This window comes from Ursus americanus, chromosome 35 (genome assembly GCF_024610735.1).
Source record: "Ursus americanus isolate L20-20 chromosome 35, mUrsAme1.1.p, whole genome shotgun sequence".
In the NCBI taxonomy this organism is placed as follows: Eukaryota; Metazoa; Chordata; class Mammalia; order Carnivora; family Ursidae; genus Ursus; species Ursus americanus.
In genome coordinates, this window is record NC_142161.1 from 25,346,482 (window position 1) to 25,372,617 (window position 26,136).

Below are 26,136 nucleotides of genomic sequence, written 5' to 3' on the forward strand. Positions count from 1 at the left end.
ATAGTTTTCTCTATGGCCACTTATATATCTCATTAATTTTATGAAGCAGCTTTCTAAATTTACTTATGTAAAACAAAAAATTTCTGTTCCCAGAGTTGGATCTCAAGAACTGAGTTTAGTCCCTCCCACTCTCCTGGTGCCTAACTTCCCAGACCTGGTATCACTCCATGCCCTGAGGGCCCTGCTCACAGTCACACTGTCACAACTCCCCTCCCCACCCCCCACGCACACACCTCAGATGAGATGAACAGTAATGGCCAAATTCAGCAACATGAGGATCAGGATTTATGTGAAGATCTAGCCAGCTAGCTGAGTGATGGTTCCTTTAGGGGAAAATGTTTAATGTCAGTTGCTTGGGGTATAGAGTGACACCCAGCCAGCTTGGAAACAATTTTCATTGTAAAGAACAAAATCCATGGAAAGAGCAAAGAAATGAGAACAAATTCAAGGCCCTAATTAGTGAACCCAAATATATCAAGCAATGGTAACATTTTTAAATGAAAATAGTGAAAGTATTACTGTTGAATGGGTAGAAAATGGAGATAGAAAGGACAAAGATATTGACCTGGAAAGCATCTTTTCACTCAACCGTGACTCTGCTCTTGATGAAGAAACTGAATCCAGCCCAGAAACCTCTACTTCCAGCATCTTCTGCCAAAGTAAACAAAACTGTAAAGAATTGTCAGACTATGGCTTCTGTTTAGAATGACCTTCCTCTAACAGATAACAAAGTGGTTGGCTCCTCATGTGCACGACCTAGTCAGCTTCCTGAATAGTCTTCCTCTGCATAACAAAATGCATATAGAAATTCTCACTGTGTGAGAAAAGTAGAAAAATTATGAAAAAGATAAAGAACAGGAAAAAAATACAACAGGAAAAACTAGAGCCCAGGACATTGATGCTACAAACCCAAAATATGAAATTCTTTGTATGATCGGAAACTTTAAAGGGACTGTAGACCATGGACAACAGAAGATCCTATTGATGAACATAGGATATGTGTTTGTGTAAGAAAGTGATCATTCAGCAAAAAAATTCAAACGAAAGATCTTGATGTAATCATAATCCCTAATAAAATTATTGTGACGGTCTTTTGTTTTGTCTCAATAAGATACCTAAAAAACCAAATATTGGGTTTTGATTCTTCCTTTGATGACTTAGCTCTTAACTGAAATGGTTTACAGGATTACAGTTAGACTGTTAATGGACACTATACTTGAAAGGAGAATGGCCACGCGCTTTGCTGAAAGTAGAAAAGCTCAAATAATGGGAAATGACTTCTCAGGAAAGAACCGATTGTTCAAAGGAAAAAAAAAAGATTGTTCAAAGGAATTCATGCATTAGCAGCTGGAGATGTTTTTTTAAAGTCAAAGAGGCCAAATTATAAGAAATTAGAACTTCAACTATATGCAAATTTTTGGAAATTTATAGTGGAAATGTGTTTGACTTGCTGAACAGGAAAGCAAAATTAAGAGTGCTAGAAGATGGAAAATGGCAGGATCAAGTGGTGGGATTACAGGAACAGGAAGTCAAGTGTGTTGACCATGTACTGAAACTCACTGACATAGGCAACACTTGGAGAACATCCGGTCAAACATCTGCCAGCGCACATTCCTCTTGGAGCCATGCAGCGTTTCAGATTATTCTTAGAGGGAAAGGAAAACTACATGGTAAATTGTCTCTCATCAATTTTCCTGGAAATGAAAGAGGAGCTGGTCCTTCCAGGGCAGACAGGCAAACAAGGCTTGAAGGTGCTGAAATTAGTAAAAAGTCTACAGCACTGAAGGAGTGCATTAGAGCCTCAAGTAGAAACAAACCTCCTACTCCTTTCCATGCAAGTAAACTCACTTAGGTCTTAGCAGACTTATTCATGGGTGAAGACTCTGATGTGTGCATAACAGCTACAAACTCTCCGGGGATGGCATCCTGTGACAATATTCTGGAGACATAAGATATGCAAATAGTGTGAAAGAGTTTGCGGATCCGACTGCTTCTGGGTTGTTCGTCCAATAATGCACCACCCACCAAATCAGATAGAGGATTTAGAGGCAGAGTGGGGTACGGGCAGCTCTCTTCAGAGAGATGATATTAAAACTTCCTTGTGAACAACGTGAGGAAGAGGGTTCTCCACAATTGCTTTTTTCCGTGAAGCTATTTCACAAATGGTGGAAATGGAAGAACAAGGTATAGGAGATCACAGGAGGACGGTGTTCCAGGAGCCTGTTCCATGGTTAGAAGAGGAGAAGTCTCTCCTAGAGATGACCGAAGAAGTAGATTATGACGTAGATTCATATGCTACTCCACTTGGAACTATTCTTGAGAAAAAGAAAACAACTTGTAGCTGAGCTATGGGATAAAGTGAAATCTTTCTGTGTAGCTCTGCAAGAACAGGCCAGGAAGCTGATCAACCCCAAGAGACCCCACACCCTGTAAATCAGCATTCGCTACTGAAGGATCCCCAGACCCACGCTACTGCAACGTACGATGGTTATGCTGTAAGAGCCACTTGAAAGCTTGAGATTTTGAAGTGTCTGTGGAAAATGTGTTTCCTTCATCCGAATGACATTTCGATTTTGTGAAACACTCCTTTGTCTACAAAATGCTTCTAATCCAGGAGATACAACCAAAATTTGGAAATGATGAAGTATTTTGTTTCATTTACCCAAATTGTGATTTATTTTTGGAGATCCTTGCCAATTTTATTTTCTATGTGATGAAATAAGATTGTGGACGTTATCCAGAGGTGAATAGTAGGGGGGAGCCGCAGCATTTCCTTTTAACTCCGTTCAGTTTTCATAGCAAGACTGAGCAGTTTTAAATCCTTAGGGTGTATGGATGCCTCATCAGTGATTGTATACACTCTGCCCATTCCTAGGGACAGATATCCTCACCTCTCTCTGCTTTGTGCCTTGACAAAGGCTATTTTTTTTAAAGATTTGTTTATTTATTTTTAGAGATTGACAGCAAGAGAGAGCATAGTGGGGAGGGGCAGAAGGAGAGGGAGAGAGAGAATCTCAAGCAGACTCCCTGCTGAGTCCTAAGCAGGGCTTGGTCTTACAACCCCGAGATCATAACCTGAGCCAAAACCAAGAGTCAGATGCACCCCATGATGATAAATTTCTGAAGCACAGCCAAGATAAATTACATTTCTTATTTGGCATTGTGAATTACCTGTATGATATGTACATTTTTACTATATTTGAGACATTTTTGTTTGTGACTAGTTAATTTTCCATGATGTGCCGTATCATTGAATGGAACTTAAGTCTGTGGTAGTGAACATAGCTGCTGAGCTATTCTATCTTATAAGTAAAGAAATCTGGAAGTATGATTTTAAAACCATATAATACATGGTTTTAATTTTCTTAGCATTTTCTTTATAAAGAACTAAAATATAAACTAGTTGCTGTGTAATAAAAAATGAAATTTTAAAAAAATTTCCTAAAAGTACATGTACCTAAATTATACTCATTTAACACTAAACTGATTTGATCTGTTCACTTTACAGGAAAAAAAAAAAACTACCATTACAAAGTTGATATAAAAGTTTCTTTTAGGGGATGTGGGCAGGTGAAGTATCTTATTGAAAATAAATATGATAAAAGCTATCAAATTGTCCTATAGATTTATCATTTTTTACTTATGTTCCTACTACAAAATCTAATGGTTATTTTGTGATTAATTCTCTGAACTGCAATTTTTGAAAAAATCGTATCCGACTCCCCTATTATGTACATGACAAAGAATTGATGGTGGAAGGGATGGGTTGAAGAGTTTGAAATAAAATGATTTTGAACACTACAGGAAGAGAAGATAGCCTGTAATTCACATATCAACATGACATTTCTTCAAAATTTTATTACTTCAATATTTTATTCACATAGAAATTAAGCCACTTTACTATTCTAAAAATAATAGGTATTTGGATAATTTATGTAAGAAAACGAAATAGAAGATATCAGATTTGAGTGAAGATAAAGTAGTTTTTAATAGTTTAGCTTAAAATTAAACACTAAGTAAGAAAATGCATTCAGTATATTTCATTGTATTACAAAGCGTCTTTACAATATTGTATCCCTTCATTTTGTTAGCTTAACACTTATCGGAAATTCCCATTTTATTAAACTTAATCAGTAAGAAAAATGAAAACAACTAGGAAATAATAGTTGTGAATTATATATCATTAAAATAAAATAAAAGCTAATTATGAGGAGATTAGATAAAGGAAACGAATACTATAGTAATAACAGTTGTGTCGTAGTATTTATCACCAAACGTGAGCCCATCCCAGCCACTTTTCCGTCGCTTGATTGCACATAGAAAACTAAACTGAGCTCTACACAGTCAAACTATTATATACAGGTTCATGAAATCCATTCAAGCAGAATATTTTGTCTAAATTTATCAATTTTTCTGTCCTGAAAAAGGTTTGGATATTATGAGTAATATTGATCAGACTAATATTTGTAATGCGATATTTAATAAGCATTTTCATGACAAAATAATCTTCATTAAGGAAAATATAAATATATAGATTATACATGAAGAATGATTAAAAGTGAGAGAAAACAATTACTTTTCATGCTCCTACGTTCAGCAGAGAAGATAGAAAATAAGTTGAACACAGCAAAAAACACATGCGATAATTCCCTTCACAGATATAAGAGGCTCTGTGGAAACATACAGAAATTCTATCAGGAAAGATACTTGCTGTGAACTCCACATCGTGGAGCCTTTTCTCATTCTGAAATACTATGTTAGTAAAGAGAAAAATATGTGACATATTTAAAAACATCTGGATAGTTAACCTGATTGGCAAATAATTTTTTATATTTTAATTGTTCTCGAAGAAAATGTTTTTGTGTTATTGTGCGTGTGTGTGCACATGCAAATTAGAGAAAGCAGCTGAAAATAAAAACAATGATCTAGCTATAAAGCAGTCCTTTAGGCTGAAAGAAAATGTGCTCTCAGGGACCAATTTCCTAATTAGGAACTTTTATTAGGCTTCTATTTCATGCTTTTGTTTGTTGAATTTCAGGAGATCTGTCAGTTAAAGAAAACCCGTCAATTATTTATTATAAAGTTATTTAGCAACTAAGATTAAGATAGTGAAAGCAATGTGTATTAGGGCATCTTAACATTTATTTGTGAGAAGGTAGCATTCAATGAGCCTGGGGAGAATAAATCCTTTTTATTTCCCAGATTCTTCTTGCATGTAATTTAGGACCTCCATATCCCAGGTACTTCTAAAATCTCTTATTTTAGCTGCTGGCATAAGGAATAAAATGCCTTATTAACGTTTTCCTGGATTCTTCTAAGAGACTACAAAATAGGAAACACTGGATATTGTTTGTCCTGTTGATTAAAGTGCATTCGTAATGATAACGTAATTAAGCACATTAAAGTAATTATTTAAAACAGATAAATGTCGTCTCGTGCCCCAAGAGGAAGCCTCTCACTGTATTACTTGTGCGGCAACTGTGCAAGCAACTTGAGTCTTCTAAATTCTTGCTTCAGGAAAAGTTTTTGAAAGTTAACTAGGTAGTGGTTTCTCTGAAATTTGCAATTTAAAGGCGTAATGACCATGTTTACACGAAAAAATAAGGGCTTCCTTCAGCCTCAGAGACTATCCCTAGTTGATATAAATATGTTGTTGCATTCTTCCAAATGACCACAAAATAAGCAATTTTGTAACTCGGGAATGGAACGGGAGCTGAACCAAATAAATCGTGTAGTGATCTCAATAACTGTGTGGCAACTGCGTGTAGGATAAAACATGAAAATCACCCTAAAATGACTCTCTCCTTTATACTTTACACACATGGTCCAAAAGTCCTTAACATTATTCCCTGTTTTCGTCTACCACCTCGCCTTTCTAGGATATTGGTATAACTTGTTTGGTAGTAAATAGATATTTTTCTAGTAAGCAAAACAATTTGGACTCATTGTGTGCTATTAGTCAATATAGAGACCTGAAATTCAAACTTATTTGTTTCTGTATTTCTCTAAATTGTACACCTGAAACTAAAACTGTCTGTTGGCTAACTGGAATTTGAATAAAAGCTTTAAAAAATGGGCAGAAGACTCTAATAGGCCTGCAGTGTAAATATGGTGCTTCTGTAAAAATGTGATCATTGCGATGGGCCCCTGGAAAGTGAGGGATCAGCCCAATAGCTTTCTGTCTCTTTCCATTCTAGAATTTTCTTAGTGGCTGCTGTCGCCCCAAACCAGTTCCCTTGGTTCTTTAAGCCAGTAAGACTGGGGAGTTTGGATTGGAATAGGAGGCACGCGGTGCTGTGCAGACTGGGAACTGCTATTTGGATAAATGTTACCATTGCCTCCCCCGCCCTGCCCTCTTCTCCCTATAAATGTGAATGTTTACACACACACCGCCCTTGACCACTGACGCATTCTGATGGCTCTCAATGTGGACCTTGTAAAACTTCCAGGGTTTCATTTATTCTTTTCTGAATATTTAAGTATAACTTTGGAAATTATGTAATACAGAGAATTTTTAAATTTTACGCATCAAAAGTTAAAAGTGCCAAACCACGAGTGAGGGACTATGTCTTTTTTGTGTATTGTCAAAAATATACTTTGACAGAATCTGTAAAGAATAGTGCAATAAAAAGACCCATTAGGGTAGCAGAAGTATATGACTAGTTTTATTAGAGTACCATGTCCTAATCCTTTTTTCTTGATATCAGAAATCTTAGTCACACAGGAAAATGAAACCTGAATTAGTATACATTTGAAAAAGCCATATTTTGGCTGCATAACTTAGACATACTATTTTCCCAGTCTTATATCTTTCTCAGGCTAAAGCCTTATGTTTTCCCCTGGAGGCATTCCCTTATGCTACTGGGAAAATCTGACCAAATTTGCAGTTAATGAGGGTTGATAGAGTCCAATTCCTCATTGCTATTATTTTTTTTTTTAAAGATTTTATTTATTTGACAGAGCACAAGCAGGGGGAAAAGAGAAGCAGGCTTCCTACTGAGCAGGGAACCAGATGGGGGACTCAATCCCAGGACCCTGGAATCATGACCTGAGCTGAAGGCACACACTTAACCGACTGAGCCACCCAGGTGCCCCCTCCCTCCGCCACTGCTATTATTTTAAACACACACCTTTTTTATTAGCATGGTGTAATAATGTTCAGTCTTTAAATTTAGATGTAGGTCATGTCAAGTTCATAATAAAAATCTGTTTATGGAAACAGATTCATTCTTTTTTTTTTTACAAGATTTTATTTATTCATTTATTTATTTATTTGAGAGAGAGAGAGACAGGGAGAGCAAGCATGAGTGGAAGGGGCAGAGGGAGAGAGAGAGAGAGAATCTGAAGCAGGCTCCAAGCTGAGCACGGATTCCAGGACTCTTAGATCATGACCTGAGCCGAAATCAGGAGTCAGTCACTTAACTGACTGAGCCATCCAGGTGCCCCAGATTCATTCTTATTAACATTCTTTTCTTTTCTCCGTTTAGTTTTGTTCATTTCCATGATGTCAGGAGGTTAGTGTACTGATACCTACTGAATTGAACTGGAGATCAGTCCCTGAATAATTATCAACTAATTCCCCTTTTTTAATTTTATTATTTAAACCATTTGCAGATCAAAACATAACCTCCGTGCATGCACTGGACAAAAATGAGTCGATTTTAATAAATAAGTTCAAATTTTGGTATTTATTTACAAAGCGGAAAGAGGAACCATGAGGCAGTTTTCATTAGCACCAAGTTCTGAACGAGGGTTTCAGATGAGAGCAGCGGTGCTGTCAGCCTCATTGTCTAATTTGTCACTATCAGTTTTTTGTTGTTGCCAAGTACAAAGAGAATCTTTATATACATAAGTGCTTATAAATAGAAGTTTCAAACTACTTATATCTGGGAAACATTCTTCTAATTAACGAGATGTATAGTGATACTGGGAAGACTTGTAGCAACGGCTTTGATGAAAGCAGAAAAATCCGTTGTTGCTGTGCGCAGTGTTGTCTCTCACGCCGTCACTACAGCCCTGCACCACACAGCGTAGTAGCATCCAAAGGACTAATGGGGCTTGTGAGTGCGTGAATGCAGCCAGACTGAGCTGAAATATGCTGTCAGTGCTGAATACACAATTGTGTAACTCAGTATAAAAATGTAAACTCTCTTACTGTTAAATTTTAGAATGATTACATTTAAAAAGCATTTTAGATAATTTTGGTTAATACATATTGTTATACTCATTTCTTTTTATTTTTGTAATGGGACTACTAGAAAATGTTTAACACCTGGGCAAATATTATTCTCAACAAAGGTAAACCACAGTGGTAAATATTCTTTCAATTTCTTTTTCTTAATTTAAAAAAATGTTACCCAAGTATAATTAACACAGTGTTACATCAGTTTCCGGTGTACAATATAAGTCAGTAATTCTATTCATTAGTCAGGGCTCACATCAAGATAAGTGTAGTTTCAATCCCCTTCACCCATTTCACCCACCAACCTACCCACCTCCCCTCTGGCAACCACCAGGTTGTTCTCTGAGTCTTTTTGGTTGTCTCTTTTTTCTTTATTCATTTGTTTCTTAAATTCTACATATAACTGAGATCATGTGGTATTTGTCTTTCTCTGACTTATTTCACTTAGCATTATAGCCTGTAGATCCATCAGTGTTGTTGCAAATGGCAAGATCCCATTCTTCTATACAGCTGGAGCAGATCTATATCTATATATCTATATCTATATCTATATCTATATCTATATCTATGGTTGTTGGTATATACAAATATGTATTTATACACACACACACACACACACACACACACACCACCTCTTCTTATCCATTCACTTACGGATGGACACTTGGGTTCCTTCCATATCTTGGCTATTGTAAATAATGCTGCAATAAACATAGAGATGCATATATCTTTTTGAATCAGTGTTTTCAAAATTTTTTGGATAAATACCCAATAGTGGAATTACTGGATCATATGGTAATTCTAATTATTTTTGAGGAAACTTCATAGTCTTTTCCACAGTAGCTGCTCTAGCTTGTATTCCCACCAACAGTGCATGAGGTTTCCTTTTTCTCCACAACTTTGCCACTGCTTATTGTTTCTGGTGTTTTTGATTTTAGTTCTTCTGACAGGTGTGTTTTGATTTGCATTTCCCTGATGATTAGCGATGTTGAGTAGCTTTTCATGTGTCTGTTGACCATCTGTATGTCTTTGAAAAAATGTCTATTCATGTATTCTGCCCATTTTAATTAGATTATTTCTTTTTTGTCTGTTGCATTGTGTAAGTTCTTTATATATTTTGGATATTAACCTCTTATTGGATATATCATCTGTAAATATCTTCTCCCATTCAGTGGGTTACCTTTTTGTTTTGTTGATGGTTTCCTTCCCTGTGTAAAACTCTTTATTTTGATGTAGCCCCAATAGTTATTTTTGCTTTTGTTTCCCTTGTCAGTGGAGACATAACTTGAAAAATATTTCTATGGTCGATGTCAAAGAAATTATTGCCTATGTTTTCTACTGGAATTTTATGGTTTCAGGTCTCACATTCAGATCTTTAATCCATTTTCAGGGTGTTGTTGTTATTGTTTTCATTTTTGGTATAGTATGTTTCATTCTTTTGCATGTAGCTGTCTAGTTTCCCCAACACCATTTGTTGAACATTAGTTGACCATAAAATTGTGAGTTTATTTTGGGACTCTCTGTTCCATTGCTCTTTGTTTCTACTTTTGTGCCAATACCATACTGTTTTGATTACCACAGCTTTATATTATATCTTGATATTTGGGATTGTGATACCTCCAGTTTTGTTCTTTTTCAAGATTGCTTTGGCTATTAAGGATCTTTTGTGGTTCCATACAAATTTTAGAATTGTTTGTCCTAGTTCCATGAAAAATATTGTTGGTATTTTGATAAGGATTGTATTAAATCTGTAGATTGCTTTGGGTGGTATGGCCATTTTAATAAGAAAACTGGGGTAGCAATACTTATTTTGGACAAAATAGACTTTAAAACAAAGAGATAAAGAAGAACACTACATAATGATAAAGGAAATAATCCAACAAGAAGATATAATGGTTATAAATATTTATGCACCCACCATGAGAGCACCCAAAACATAAAGCAACTATTAACAGCCATAAAGGAAATCAACAATACAATATAATAATACAGTAATAGTAGGAGACTTTAGGACTCCCCTATATCAATGGATAGATTATCCAAACAGAAAATCAACAAAGAAACAATGGCTTTGAATGACACATCAGAGCAGTTGGATCTAACAGATATATTCAGAACATTGCATCCTAAATGAGCAAAAACACACATTATTTTCAAGTACACATGGAACATTCTCCAGAATAGATCACATGTTAAGCCACAAAACAAATCTCCACAAATTCAAAAACATTGAAATCATATCATGCATCCTTACTGACCCGAACAGTATGAAACTAGAAGGTAATCATAAGAAAAAAATATGGAAAGAACCCAAATATATGGAGGCTAAATAACATGCTACTAAACGATGAATGAATCAGCTGAGAAATCGAAGAGAAAATTTAAAAATACATGGATGTAAATGCAAATGAAAATACAATGGTCCAAAGTTTTTGAGACGTAAGAAAAAGCTGTTCTAGAAGGGAAGATTATAGCAATAGAGACCTACGTCAAGAAGCGAGAAAAATCTCAAACAACTTTACCTTGCCCCTAAAGTAGCTGGAAAAATAAGGACAAAGTCCAAAGCCAGTAGAAGGAAAAACAATAATAAAGATTAGAGCAGAAATAAATGAAATACAGGCTAAAAAATAAAGAATATAACAATGAAACCAGAAGCTGATTTCTTTGAAGAGATCAATAAAATTGATAAACCTAGCCAGGCTTACAAAAAAAGGAAGAAAGAGGACTCAAAATCAGAACTGAGGAAGAAGTAACAACAGATAACACAGAAATACAAAGGATTATAAGAGCTTATTATGAAAGATCATATGCCAACAAATCGGACAACCTAGAAGAAATGGAAAAGTTCCTAGAAATATATAACCTCCAGGACTAAATCAGGAAGAAATAGAAAATTTGAACAGATCATTATCAGCAATGAAATTGAATCAAAAATAAAAAAACTCTCAATGAAAATCCAGAACCAGATGGCTTCACAGGTGAATTCTACTGAACATTTAAAAAGTTAATACCTATTCTTCTCAAACTAATACAAAAAACAGAAGAGGAGGGAAAGCTTCCACATTCCTTCTATAACGTCAGTGTTACCCTGATACTAAAACCAGATAAAGACCCTATGAAAAAAGAAAGCTACAGGCCAATGTCTCTGATGAACATAGATACAAAAATCCTCAACAAAATACTAGCAACTGAATCCAACAATACATTTAAAAAAACATTCACCATGATCAAGTGGGATTTATTCCAGGAATACAAGGGTGGTTCAATATTTGCAAATCAATCAATATAATGCATCACATCAATAAGAGATAGGATAAAAACCATATTAGCATCTCAGTAGATGCAGAAAAAGCATTTGACAAAGTACAGCATCCATTCCTGATAAAAATTATCCATAAAGTAAGTTTAGAGGGAACATACATCAACACGATAAAGAGTATATATGAAAAACTCACAGCTAATATCATTCTTAATGGAGAAAAACAGAGTTTTTCCTTTAAGATCAGGAACAAGACCAGGATGTCTACTCTCACCACTTTTATTCAACATAGTACTGGAAGTCCTAGCTCCAGATAGCATCAGACAAGAAAAAGTAAAAAGAAAGGCATTCAGATTGGTAAGAAAGAAGTCAAACTTTCACTATTTGTGGATGACATGATACTATATATAGAAAGCCATAAAATCTCCACTGAAAAACTAGAACTGATAAATGAATGCAATAAAATTGCAGGATACAAAATAAATATACAGAAAATGGTTTCCTTTCTATACACTAATGCAGTAGCAGAAATAGAAATTAAGAACAATCTGTTTACAATTGCACCAAAAATAATACCTGAGAATAAACTTAACCAAGGAGGTGAAAGATCTGTACTCTAAAAACTATGAAACATTGGTGAAAGAAATAGAAGATGACACAAACAAATGGAAAGGCATCCCATGCTCATTTCAGTTTCTTTACATGTGAAGCACGCTATTGTAATTTGTATATTGTTGTGAATATGTCAAATCAGCTAAAGTATTACTGTTATGTGTCACATCTTTCCAGCTTAATCAACATTCTGGTTCTTTCCTACTGCTTTCAAGATATTTCTTTATCATTAATTTCAGAATTTTAATTATGATGTTTTGGCATGAATTTCTTTCTTTTTTTTTTTTTTTTTAAAGATTTTATTTATTTATTTGACAGAGACAGAGACAGCCAGCGAGAGAGGGAACACAAGCAGGGGGAGTGGGAGAGGAAGAAGCAGGCTCATACCGGAGGAGCCTGATGTGGGGCTCGATCCCATAACGCCGGGATCACGCCCTGAGCCGAAGGCAGACGCTTAACCGCTGTGCCACCCAGGCGCCCCTTGGCATGAATTTCTTTGGGTTATTCTGTTTGGAATTTACTTAGCTTCTTAAATTTATAGGTTTAAGTCGTCTGCCAAAATTGAGGAATTTTCAGTCATTATTTCTTCTGGTACTTTTTCAGCTCTTCCTTCTTTCTTCTCTCCTCCTGGGTCTCCAATGACTAGAGTATTAGCTCTTTATTATAGTCCTTGAGGTGTTCTTGTTCAGTTTATTTTCTCACTTGTTCAGATGACATAATTCTGTTAATTTTCAAATTCACGGATTCTTTATTCTGTGCTCTCTATTCTCCTACTGAGCCCGACCTTGAGGTTTTTCTTTCTTTCTTTTTTTTTAAATTTGGTTATTATAATTTTCAGTTCTAAAATTTCATTTTGACTCTTGTCCATGTCTTCTATTTCTTTTCTGAGACTTGCTATTGTTGTTTAAGTGTGTTTGTAATTACTGGTTGAAGCCTTTTATGATAGCTGCTTTAAAATATTTGACAGGTATTTGTAAATCAGGTTGGCATTTGTAGATTGTCTTTTCTCATTCAAGTGAGATGCTCCTGGGTTTTGGTGTGACTTGATTTTTAATCGAATCTTGGACATTGAGTACTATGAGATTTGGGATCTTATTTACATCTTCCGTTTTAACAGGACTTTTCTGACACTGTGATACTCTCATTGGAAGGCCAGGGTCTCACCTCATTACTGCCTCATGGGGGTGGAAGTTCAGGCTTCCCACTAGGCCTCTACACTGACGTCAGGTCCATTGGAGACACTTATGAGCCACTAGAGGCAGTGAATGTCCCAGGTACCCCCCCTCTGGTTCCTTCTGGCACCTTCCCAGCAGGGTTAGGGCCTTCTTACCACAGATGGGGATGAAAATCTAGGCTCTCCACTAGAAAGAGGGTGGAAGGGGCTCAAGTTTTTTCTGTGGTGTTTGGCTGGAGTGGAGCAATTATAGTCCTGATGTTTTCTGACTTCCTAGGCAGCAACTTTCCTGGTCCTTTGGCTAAGGAATGCAAGTTTTCCTTGAGGTTATTTGTTTATTTGCTTTGGAGGTCTGTTTTTTTATAGACTTTCTATGAGGAAAAAATGCATAGTAAACACGACTGAAAATTTAAAATCCCTTATCAAAAACTGGGCTGCCACTTGAGTATATTTTCTTTTATCTCACAATCAATATCTAGTTTCAAAATGTTCTCCAAACCCCCTTCCTCTTTTGAAATCTTTTTATTATTGTTTCTTCTTTTCCCCAGATAACACTTCAGTTTAGTGTTTGTTTTCTACTCCCCTTCCTGATTAATGTTTGAAAAGCACATTTTGAATATGTCATCCATTTGCCAATAGGAGCAGCAAGCATAAAACCAACTACTTTCCATTACAGTCCCTTTCTTATATAACAATGCCCGATCTCTGATTTTCCAAGCCCTTGAGATTCCTCTTGCCCTAATCTTCCCCAAAGAGCCCTTTGTTCAGTGGGAATGTGTATACAGCCCTGAAAATGTTTTGGCATTTATATCCCTAATTGCTCAAACTATTACGCAGGCATGTCATGGACTCTCCACTCCTCTCTGAATGGTCACTTCTATGTAATTCTGAAAAGTCAGTTCATATTTCCATAAAGCCTTTCATGCTCATTCTAAAATCACAGCAGGTTTCTGTGGTCTGGACTTGTAAGGTACATTGTCTCTAAATGTAATATTAGTCATAGGAGGCTCAAAGTCTACTTCTACAAAAAATATTTCATACCTCTTCCCCCAGATATTATTTATAGATAATATAATCAGGCTATGAACATATTTCAAAAGTTAATATAATATCCTAGTTGAATTGTATAGAAGAAATAAAATGAGTATAAATTATTTTAAAAATATAATCTCTATGTAATTTATATTCTGATATTTCAATGCCAAATGCACTATGAAACTATCAGAGCTGCATAAACTTACTCAGAATAAGAGAGCAAAAATTGCAGACCAATAAATTGAGCCATAATTGCAACTGGCTTTGTATTCAATGACAAAGTTATCTAATATAGTGAATAAGTCTCGATAACGTTATAGCTGAAATATAATGGGTTTTTTTTTTTGCCAATTTTTATAGCAGTATGATCTTGAGTGTATAGTAACTCATGCACAAAATATTTTATCCATTATGTAAATTGGAGTTAGATTGTAAGCTCAGGTAACTGTAAACAGATATTCTTTCCCTACCATCCCTGGTCCTGATCATTTAAGTATGCTACACACCAATAATCAAAGATCATAGATGGTCCTGCAAATATCCCAACACCTCTAAGGGGAATGATATTATAGATTCTATAGTAAAGAATGGACTAACGATTTGTAATTTTGAATGTTTATTAATTTATATGTTGCTTTTAATTTTGTCTCAATGTGTGAGATCCTGTATATAAGTTTTTGGAATGCCTTGTGAAAATGTATTTTCACAGTATCTAGTACCATGCTTTTGTGAGCATAGATTTTCAATGTGTAGTTGCCAATTTAAAAGTTGCTAATATTGATGAATTTACCTACAAGGGAGAGGTATGTATTTTGAAACTGTTCTTAATTATTGGTGAAAACGATTTAGTTTTCTTTTTTAATTTATATTCAATTTAATTAACACATAGTGTATTGTTAGTTTCAGAGGTAGAATTTAGGTGATATAACACCCAGTGCTCATTACATCAAGTGCCCTCCGTAATACTCATCACCCAGTTGTCCCAACCTCCTACCTACCTCCCCTTCAGTAACCCTCAGTTTGTATCCAATAGTTAAGTCTCTTATGGTTTGTTTCCCTCTCTGATTTCATCTTATTTTATTTTTCCTTCTCTTCCCCCATGTTCATTTGTCTTGTTTCTTAAATTCCACATGAGTGAAATCATATGATATTTGTCTTTCTCTGACTGTCTTATTTCACTTAGCATAATATTGTTGCAAATGGCAAGGTATCATTCTTTTTGATGGCTGAGTAATATTCCATTGCATACACACACACACACACACACACACACACACACACACACCCCACAGCTTCTTTATCCATTTATCTGTTGATGGATATCTGGGCTCTTTCCATAGTTTGGCTATTGTGGACATTGCTGCTATAAACATTGAGGTGCATGTGACCCTTCGAATCACTGTTTATAAACTTTGGATAAATACCTAGTAGTGCAATTGCTGGGTCATAGGGTAGCTCTATTTTTAACTTTTTAAGGAACATCTATATGGTTTTCCAGAGTGCCTGTACCAGCTTGAATTCCCACCAACAGTGTAAGAGGGTTCCCCTTTCTCTGCATCCTTGTCAACGTCTGTTGTTTCCTGACTTGTTAATTTTAGCCATTCTGACTGATGTGAGGTGGTATCACATTGTGGTTTTGAATTGTATTTCCCTGAGGCCGAGTGACATTGAGCATTTTTTCATGTGTCTGTTGGCCATTTGTATATCCTCTTTGGAGAAACATCTGTTCATGTGTTTTGCTCATTTCTTGACTGGATTATTTTTTGAGTATTGAGTTTGAAAAGTTCTTTATAGATTTTAGATACTAGCCCTTTATCTGATAAGACATTTGCAAATATCTTCTCCCATTCTTTAGGTTGTCTCAGTTTTGTTGACTGTTTCCTTTGCTGTGCAAAAGCTTTTTATCTTGAAGTCCTAATTTTTCCCTTTATTTCCCTTGCCTTTGAAGATGTGTCTAGCAAGAAGTTACTGTGGCCGAGGTCAAAGAGTTTGCTGCCTGTGTTCTCCTCTAGGATTTTGATGAGTTCCTGTTTCACATTTAGGTCTTTCATCCATTTTGAGTCTGTTTTTGTGAATGGTGTAAGGAAGTGGTCTAGTTTCGTCTGAATGTGGCTGTCCAATATTCCCAACAACATTTTTTCAAGAAACTGCCTTTTTTCCATTGGGTATTCTTTCCCGCTTTGTCGAAGATTAGTTGACCATAGGGTTGAGGGTCCATTTCTGGGTTCTTTATTCTGTTTTATTGATCTATGTGTCTATTTTTTGTGCCAGTACCGTACTGTCTTGATGACTATAGCTTTGTAATAGAGCTTGAAGTCCAGAATTGTGATGCCAGCAGCTTTGGTTTTCTTTTTCAACATTCCTTTGGCTATTCAGAATCTTTTCTGGTTCCATACAGATTTTAGGATTGTTTTTTCTAGCTGTGTGAAAAATATTGGTATTTTGATAGGGATTACATTGAATGTGCAGATTGCTTTGGGTAGTATAGACATTATCAAATATTAACAATATTTGTTCTTCCAATACTGAGAATGGAATGTTTTTCCATTTCTTTGTGTCTTCCTCACTTTCTTTCATAAGTGTTCTGTAGCTTCCAGAGTACACATCTTTTACCTCCTTGGTTAGGTTTATTGATAGGCATCTTACAGTGTTTGGCGCAATTGCAAATGGGACTGATTCCTTGATTTCTCTTTCTTCTGCCTCATTGTTAGTCTATAGAATGCAACTGACTTCTGCGCATTGATTTTTATGTTCTGCCACTTTGCTGAATTCCTGTATGAGTTCTAGGAATTTTGGGGTGGCATCTTCTGGATTTTCCACATGGAGTATCATGTCATCTGCAAAGAGTGAAAGTTTGATTTCTTCTTTGCCAATTTGGATGCCTTTAATTTCTTTTTGTTGTCTGTTGCTTCGGCAGACTTCTAGTACGATGTTGAACAACAGTGGTGAGAATGGACATCCCTGTCATGTTCCTGACCTTAGGAGAAAAGCCCTCAGTTTTTCCTCTTGGGGATGATATTTGCTGTGGGTGTTTTGTATATGGCTTTTATGATATTGAGGTATGTTCCCTCTAAACCTACACTGCAGAGAGTTTTTATCAAAAAAGGATGCTGTATTTTCTCAACTGCTTTTTTTGCAGTGATTGAGAGGATCATATGCCTCTTGTCCTTTCTTATGTTAATGTCGTGTATCACATTGGTTGTTTGTGGTTGTCGAACCACACTTGCACCCAGGAACAAATCCCACTTGGTCATGATGAATAATTCTTTTAATGGACTATTGCATCCTGTTAGCTAGTATCTTGGTGAGAATTTTTGCATCCGTGTTCATTCAGGATATTAGTTTGTAATTCTCCTTTTTGGTGGAGTCTTTGTCAGGTTTTGGGATCAAGGTAATGCTGGCCTCATAGAGTTTGGAAATTTTCCTTCCATTTCTGTTTTTTGGAACAGCTTCAGAAGAATACGTATCAACTTTCCTTTAAATGTTTGGTAGACATATACTGGGAGGCCATCTGGTCCCGGACTCTTGTTTATTGGGAGATTTTTGATTATTGATTCAATTTCTTTGTTGGTTACAGGTCTGTTCAGGTTTTCTATTTCCTCCTGTTTCAGTTTTGGTAGTTTATATGTTTCTAGGAATGCATCCATTTCTTCCAGATTGCCTGATTGTTGGCATATAATTGCTCCAAATATTCTCTTATAATTGTTTGTATTTCTTTGGTGTTGGTTGTGATCTCTCCTCTTTCTTTTATGATTTTATTTATTTGGGTCCTTTCTCTCTCTCTCTCTCTCTCTTTTTTGATAAGTCTGGCCAGGGGTTTATCAACCTTATTCTTTCGAAGAACCAACTCCTAGTTTTGTTGATCTGTTCGACTGTTCTTTTGATTTCTATTTCATTGATTTCTGCTCTAACCTTTATATTTCTCTTCTCTTGCTGGATTTAAGCTTTATTTGCTGTTCTTTCTCCAGCTCCATCAGGTGTAAGGTTAGGTTGTGTATTTGAGACTTTCCTTGTTTCTTGAGAAAGTCCTGTATTGCTATATACTTTCCTCTTAAGACCACCTTTGCTGCACCCCAAAGGTTCTAAACTGTTGTGTTTTCATTTTCATTTGTTTCCATTAATTTTTAAAATTTTTCTTTAATTTCCTGGTTGACCCATTCATTCTTTAGTAGGATTCTCTTTAACCTCCATATATTTGTGTTCCTTCCAAATTTTCTCCTGTGATTAAGTTCAAGTTTTAGGTATGGTAGTCTGAAAATATGCATGGAATAATCTCAGTCTTTTGGTACTAGTTTAGACCTGATTTGTGACCTCTCATGTGATCTATTCTGGAGAATGTTCCGTGTGTACTCAGGAAGAATATGTATTTTGTTGCTTTAGGATGAAATATTCTGAATATATCTGTGAAGTCCATCTGGTCCAGTGTGCCATTCAAAGCCCTTGTTCCCTTATTGATCTTCTGCTTAGATGATCTGTCCATTGCTGTCAATGGAGTGTTAAACTCCCCTACTATTATTATGTTATTATCAATGTGTTTATTTCATTTTGTTATTAATTGGTTTATATAATTGCTCCCAAGTTAGGGGCATAAATATTTATAATTGTTAGATCTTCTTGTTAGATAGACCCTTTATTATGATATAGTGTCCATCTTCATGTCTTATTACAGTCTTTGGTTTAAAATCTAGTTTGTCTGATATAGAGATTGTTACTCCCACTTTCTTTTGATGCTATTAGCATGATAAATGGTTCTCTACCCCCTCACTTTCAATCAGGAGGTGCTTTGGGTCTAAAGTGAGTCTCTTGTAAGCAGCATATTGATGGGTCTAATTTTTTTTATTCAATCTAATATCCTGTGTCTTTTGATTGGAGCATTTAGTCCATTTACTTTCAGAGTAATTATTGAAAGATATTAATTTAAACATTTAATTTTCTTAAGCACTCATTAAACAAATAATATGCAACTTAGGGATTATTGAAAAATTGGTAAGTAAAAGTACTTACACATTATGATGGGAACCCTGTATTCAGAGATTCAGAGAAATTAGGGATAGAAGCTTACTTAATTTAAAATACAGATGTTTTTCTTAGGTCAATTTCTAATTTCAGAATATGATGACAATACTAACAAAGCATTCCATTAAAATACCAACTTATATGTTCTAAAACATTTTTCTAACGTTATCAAATTATAATACTTCTAAATTCAAGTGTTACCCAGCAAGAAGTCAGTAGTCAAAGATTTTTAAAATAAGAGCGATCTACCCTCAGAAAATCTGTATCTTTAAAAGTATTAATCTTCAGCACAACTTTTTTTTATTGCTGTGGCTGTTTTAACAAATAACACACAAGCTGGAGTTGATTTGTCCGTGATGAGTACTATTGCTCATGAATAGAGAAAAATTATCAGCTCAGTCACGTGTTGGACATGAGGGCATTATCATTACTCCTTGAACAGAGTAGTTCCAGAATAATATTAGTTCATGTTATAGGAATTAATGTAGCATATTAAAAGGGAATGCAGACTTTGGGATTAGAGAATATTGCCTTTGTTTTAATACTATACTAATATTGTCTTTGTTTTAATACTTGTTTTAATACTAATGTACTTTAATACTTTGTTTTCATACTTTGTTTTAATTTTTTTCCTGATTTGACCTTTGGTGATTTACTTTGCTCTCAACCTGTTTCATCAATTATAAAATAAGAACCAAGTATATTCGTGGACTTTGTTTTAATTTTTTTCCTGATTTGACCTTTGGTGATTTACTTTGCTCTCAACCTGTTTCATCAATTATAAAATAAGAACCAAGTATATTCCTGGTTTATAATAGCATGAAGATACTTGGAAGCAAAATACTAATATTATCCATGATATGTCTGAAGAAATCCCACTAAAAATAGAGTGTAGTCAATGATAAAATTATCAGCAGGCTTTACATATTTAATACACATACAACATCTGTGACAATAATAACCATTATGTAGCACCTGTTGTGAAAATCTGGTGATATCTTACCCTTTAGGCCTCTGACTTTGTGTAGTCCAGATGTCTGCAAATATTTCTGGAAAAGATCAGATAGCAAATATTTTAAGCTCTGTGATCAATGTGGCAACAATTATACTCTGCTCTTGAAGCACAAAAGCAGCCATAGACAATATGTAAAATAATGGGTGTGTTCCATTATTCCAAAACATGTGTTCCAGTAACATGTTATTTGCAGATACTGAAGTTTGAATTTTATGCGGTTATTATATTTTGCTAAATAATATTCCTTTTAAAATTTGTTTCAACATTTAAAAATGTAAAACCATTCTTAACTCATGGGCCATACAAAAATAGGCAATGTGCCAAATTTAGCACGTAGAACAGTCTGCAACTTGGTGCAGACTGAATCAGTGAGATTCAAGAGAAATACACAGATCCAGCTTTGTAAAAAATAAAAAAAAAATCTGGAATCTTTCATTTAAAAATTACTAATAAGACTAAAATAAGTCTCTAATCTTTAGGTTCACTAGCCTCTTCATCGCTAGTGAACTTTATGTTTATTCTACACCAAACATCTTATTCCATGGCCGCCCTTTGAATCTGGTCACCACAGAAAACTATTTTTCAGAAATCTGAACTTTAAACATTTTATTCTCTGATCATTATCAGCTGTTTTTCTTACTTCATTATTGTCTCTTATTTTATAGGTTATTTTGACGCCTCCACATTTTAATTATCAGCAGAATTATGTCTCTATTTCCTTCTTTTATTAACTTAAATCCCCTTATTTCAACTAGTCTTGCCCCTTCCCCATTATCCTTTCTCTGAAATTATGTAGCAAATGCAGTCCAAATATTGTATTAATACCAGTTTCTTCTTTCACTTACCCATGAGCTAGGCTACTAAGAGCACTTGAGAAAAAAATAAATTGCAATTTTAATGGAAGAAACATAACAAAAAATTATCTTTAAAATTTTTTTCCAGGATACCCACAATATAAATAATATACATAAGAAACTAGTTCTTCCTTTGTTGAGATAGACAGAAGTAGTACACTCAAGCCTTTCCTTTCAATTTTCTATTGATATAGGTAGATAAGACTGATGTGGGAATATTTGAATAGAATCCTGTCAATTTACAAACAGGTTTACCTCTAAAAATGAACTATTTTACACACAGTTTCTATTTTCCTTGTTTTGATGGCAAAAAAAAAAAAAATCAGGTTATGTAGCATTGTTCACAAGGCATAGACATACTCTGTACTTTGCTGCCTTATGGTTGGTAGAAAATAAAATGTTAGTATTGCAGCCACTAATAGCTGTAATCAGAGTGTGCACCCTCCTAGGTCCTTGATATAGTTTTCTGTTAAGAGATGGCATATTGGTATCAAAAGCTCCTCATGTTCTTTTTTATAAAGATCTCAAGAGCCATTTAATTTTTAAAAAATCGCCTCATTTGATTCAATTTATCAGACCTTCATACTCCCATTTCTTTCTGAGATCAACTTTGAGCTTGCACAGCCTGTTGTATGTAACTGTCAGAACCTCTAAGCTAAGAATGGATGTCAAAGATTTAGCCTAAGGCTATCTTGGATCATTTCCAAAGGAGAGTTATTATTTATGAAGCTCTATTCTTATTTTTTCTAAAAAAAAAAAAAAAAAAGAATCCGCGAAACAGAACTTGCTCAACAGGAAGATGTCAATACAAGACCAGCAACCCCTTGTATCTATGTGCCATGTAGGACTTCATTCCTTGGAGTATGGTAAATACTTATTTATAGGGACTTACTTTTTTCCCTTCACTTTCAATGAGAGTCTTAAACATTTTACTTGAGCCAGTTATAAAAAACAAAACACTACACAAATCTTTTAATAAACAAAGTTAACACTTGAATAAACAATGATTCTTTAGTGATATAAAAATCTATAAAAGCATAAACATATGAATTCTAGATGGAATAATGTAGTTCCTCTGTTATTAAAAATTCTCTTGTTATGTTAATATTTGGGGGATGATTATGACCATTTATACACCTTTACTTAGTTACTTAAGTCATTGGAGATAACATGTGAATGGGTGAAATTACTACTTTTTTGAACTGCTTCTAACTATTCTCCTAAGCCTATCTCAGCTATCCTTAAGAACATATCTGAAGTCTATCCCTATCCATGAAGGCTCCTTATCTGAGCATTCTGGGGTGTATTTATCTCTCCTGTATTTCACCTGTCAACACTGTATCGGGTCAAATTATATTTCTGTTCTTAAGCATGCTTGCTTGTCCTTTATAGTGCTCTTCATAGTTTCTAGAAAAATGGTTTTCTCCTTGACTAGATTGTCAGCAACCTGAAGTCGAGGATGGTGCCATCGTTCATAATGCCAAACATAGTTTAAACACAATTTTTTTTTTTTGCTATTGTACATGGAAAAATAGAGTCTCAGGTTTTAGAGTAACCAAAAAGACAACTTCGTGTTCTTTTTTTTTTTTTTTAAGATTTTATTTATTTGTCAAAGAGAGAGCGAGCACATGAGTGTGTGAGCACAAGCGGGGGGGTGGGGAAGGCAGGTAGAGGAGAAACAGGCTCCCCACCGAGCAAGGAGCCCGATGCGGGGCTCCATCCCAGGACCCTGGGATCATGACCTGAGCCGAAGGCAGATGCTTAACTGACTGAGCCACCCAGGCGTCCTGACAGCTTCATGTTCTAATGAGAAAAACAAATTACCAATTTCTTACCACTTGTTTATGTCAGAGTAAACATTTGTCGAGCAACACATGTAATGACGAACACTAGGACTACTTAATTAGATGTAAAAAATAAACAGTATAATGGGGTAAATAAAAGGTATTTTGTCTCTTCTGATCAAGTTAGAATATATTGAATTTTGGCTGAAATTATTATAAGATTTGTAGTACAGAGAGTGAGTGCCCTATGACCCTCATAAGCTCCAGGGTAGGAACTGATTCATTAGTATGAAAATTTTTACTATATCAGATAAACATTCATAAAACAAATTGAAGTATATTTCTAGTGCTTATGGTTTTCTTTAATGTTACCGATCCCAATTCCATCATTTAAAAATATGTATGCAACATGTTTAGAATTCCAAAAGTATAACACATGGAACGTAATACAAAAGAAAATATTAGACAGAGTTCTAATCTCTGTCTATGTACACTCCATGTACATATCACAACTATTTTCTTTTTACATAAATCAAGAATAGATTTGATTCAAAATTAAAATGTGATCAAAGTTTACTTTTTTTTTTTAACTTGAAGATAATTTGCCTATTGTAGATAATGCTGCTATAAGCATCTGGGTGCATGTATCCCTTTTAGAAATAAATATAGCCACACATTATTATGTTACGTATTTTCAAACATGTATACTGCTTGTAATACTAGGAATATTATCTAGAAGTAACTTATATCTGTGTAAAAGAGCTGGGTCCTTATTAAAATGGCAGATACACTAGGAAAAGCAGTTCAAGTGATGAAAATGAATTAAATATCAAAATAATCCTGCCAAATTATTATTTGAGCCCCTGCTTTTATTTTTCTATTTTGCAGTAGCTAGACAGGAATTTCATGAATAACACTAACATACTTTCAATTAAAACTGAAATGAATTTTTCTGAAATGATTTAAATTTCTTGATAAAAGATGCCCATAATCATTTTAGCCTGAGAAATAGTCCATAAAGCCAGCAGAAATAACTGGTTCTTTTTTTCTTTCTGTTGATTATGATTATATGGATGTCTTAGAAACTAAATCAGGGAATGTTCTTTGTTCTCCTATTTTAACATAAATATTTCAGAATCTAAATATCATAGCATCTGATCATGGATCAGAATAAATTCTCTCACCTTGGATACACTTCAAAATAGAGTAAAAACTGGTATTAATTGCTTTATAAGCGAGTTTTAAAGTCCTTGCTCTTGGAATTAACCATCGATAATCAAACTGGCATACTCAACATTTATTTTGATCTGCTAGTATCATTTAAATAATTCTTCATTTAAATTATCAGTGTAGATTTTTCAAATGCTTTTTTTAAAAAAAGATTTTATTTATTTGTCATTCCCACTAAGCAAGTAGCCCAATGCGGGACTCAGTCCCAGGACTCTGTGATCATGACCTGAGCCAAAGACAGATGCTTAACCCAATGAGCCACTCAGGTGTCCCTAGATTTTTTTATTTAAGTTTTTATTTAAATTCTAGTAAGTTAACATTTCAGGTGTACAATAGTGATTCAACACTTCCCTACAACACCTGGTGCTCATCACAAGTGCACTCCTTAATCCCAATCACCTATTTCACCCATCCCTCCGCCCTCCTCCCATCTGGGCACTATCGGTTTGTTCTCTATAGTTAGTGTTTCTTGGTTTGCACCCCCCCTCTCTTTTTGTTTCTTGAATTCCACATATGAGTGAAATCATAGGGTATTTGTCTTTCTCTGACTTATTTCACTTAGCATTATACTCTCTAGCTTCACCCATGTCACTGCAATATAGAATTAACCGCTGTGATATGATCTGTTCTGCTTTTTGTCTTAAGAACATACTCACCTCTGTTGATGACCCAACAAAACACAAATCGCTTAAGTCCAATTATGCACATTGTTTAAGGGTCTGATAAACTGACACTCCCTTGCAAAGCTTGCATCACTCATGAACTTCACATACCTTCTCTAAAAATTTTGTACTTAATTATATGCTGGCCGTGCCCTTTGCTATTAACAAAGTATTACATACGGGTGGGTGTTGTTTTTAGTAGAATTGTAGCCTAAACGGGAAGACAGTGTTTCATTCTTCTGCATCTTCCAACTCTGATAGTACATAAATATCTATAGAAATACTATTTTTTAGAGAGATTTGACTTATAATTTTGAACAGTAAACAATTTTTTAAAAATCCATGTGAAGCACTGCTTGAAATGCTCAGATATGGAAGTGTTGCAATTGAGATGGTATAACTGGAGAAGAAAAAGAAAAATGTAGAATTTACACTCTGTGTTAGCAGAAAGCCGATGCAAGATGTTGAGGAATTTGTTGACTAGTAAGTGAGATCATTCTAACTATACGATATTTAAAAGAATATCAGGATTTGGGGGGAAAATGCTAAATAAGAACACTACTGGGACAATAGAAAATCGAGGAGAGAGCAGCATTGACTTTTGTACAAATTCCCTGATGTTCCCCACACTTTCCCCAAGGGTGGGCGGGCACAACTAGAGTTCACGTTCATCTAGATCCTCTCCTTTTCTTGGGCGTTTTGGAAGGCTGAACTTGCAGCATCCCTGGTCCTATAGTGCTATTGTACACATCGTACTATTAAGCCACTGTGAATGGACGTGTATAATTTGCAAAATAAGGCGTTAGCAATCCTCTGTGCTAGCTGGCTGCTCTCTCTTTCCCTGACACTGCAAACGTCGAGGTCTTGTATTGAGATGGTGGCGAGAACAGAAGATGGAGGAAGCTCGGATCCCAGAACCACCAGCCTGAGAAGAACTTGCCCCATGTCCTCCTGCCAGCCCGTATTTGATTGAGCATAAGTGAATAATAGAATTCTTTTGTGTAAAGTCACTGAGCATTTAAGATTTGTCTCTAATACAACTAGTGATTACTCTCCCATTTGGCAAGTTCATAGCAGTAATCTAAATACCTTTTGACTTGAGGCTTGGGAAAATAAAAATTCCATGATGATTCCAGTCAAACAAAAATATCCCAACATTTAAGATGGTTATATGTTGTTCTTACAACAGAATTCAGGTTGTATTTTTACTAGTTAACGCTCTTAAATAGTTATTAAAAATTTCAGCTTTTAAGAAACTTTTTACTAAGTTGGTTAGCCTGAAGCTGATTTCTCTTAACTGTAAGGAGAGGTAA

The 26,136-nt window shown here is 35.1% G+C and overlaps 1 long non-coding RNA gene and 1 pseudogene across 1 annotated transcript in view; both read left to right on the forward strand.

The window, feature by feature from the left end:
- The window catches only part of LOC148107134 (uncharacterized), a 210,193-nt gene that overhangs the window by 13,482 nt on the left and 170,575 nt on the right, over positions 1-26,136 (forward strand). The window lies entirely within an intron of this gene.
- LOC123794198 (kinesin-like protein KIF2A pseudogene) lies at positions 473-2,433 on the forward strand (annotated as a pseudogene).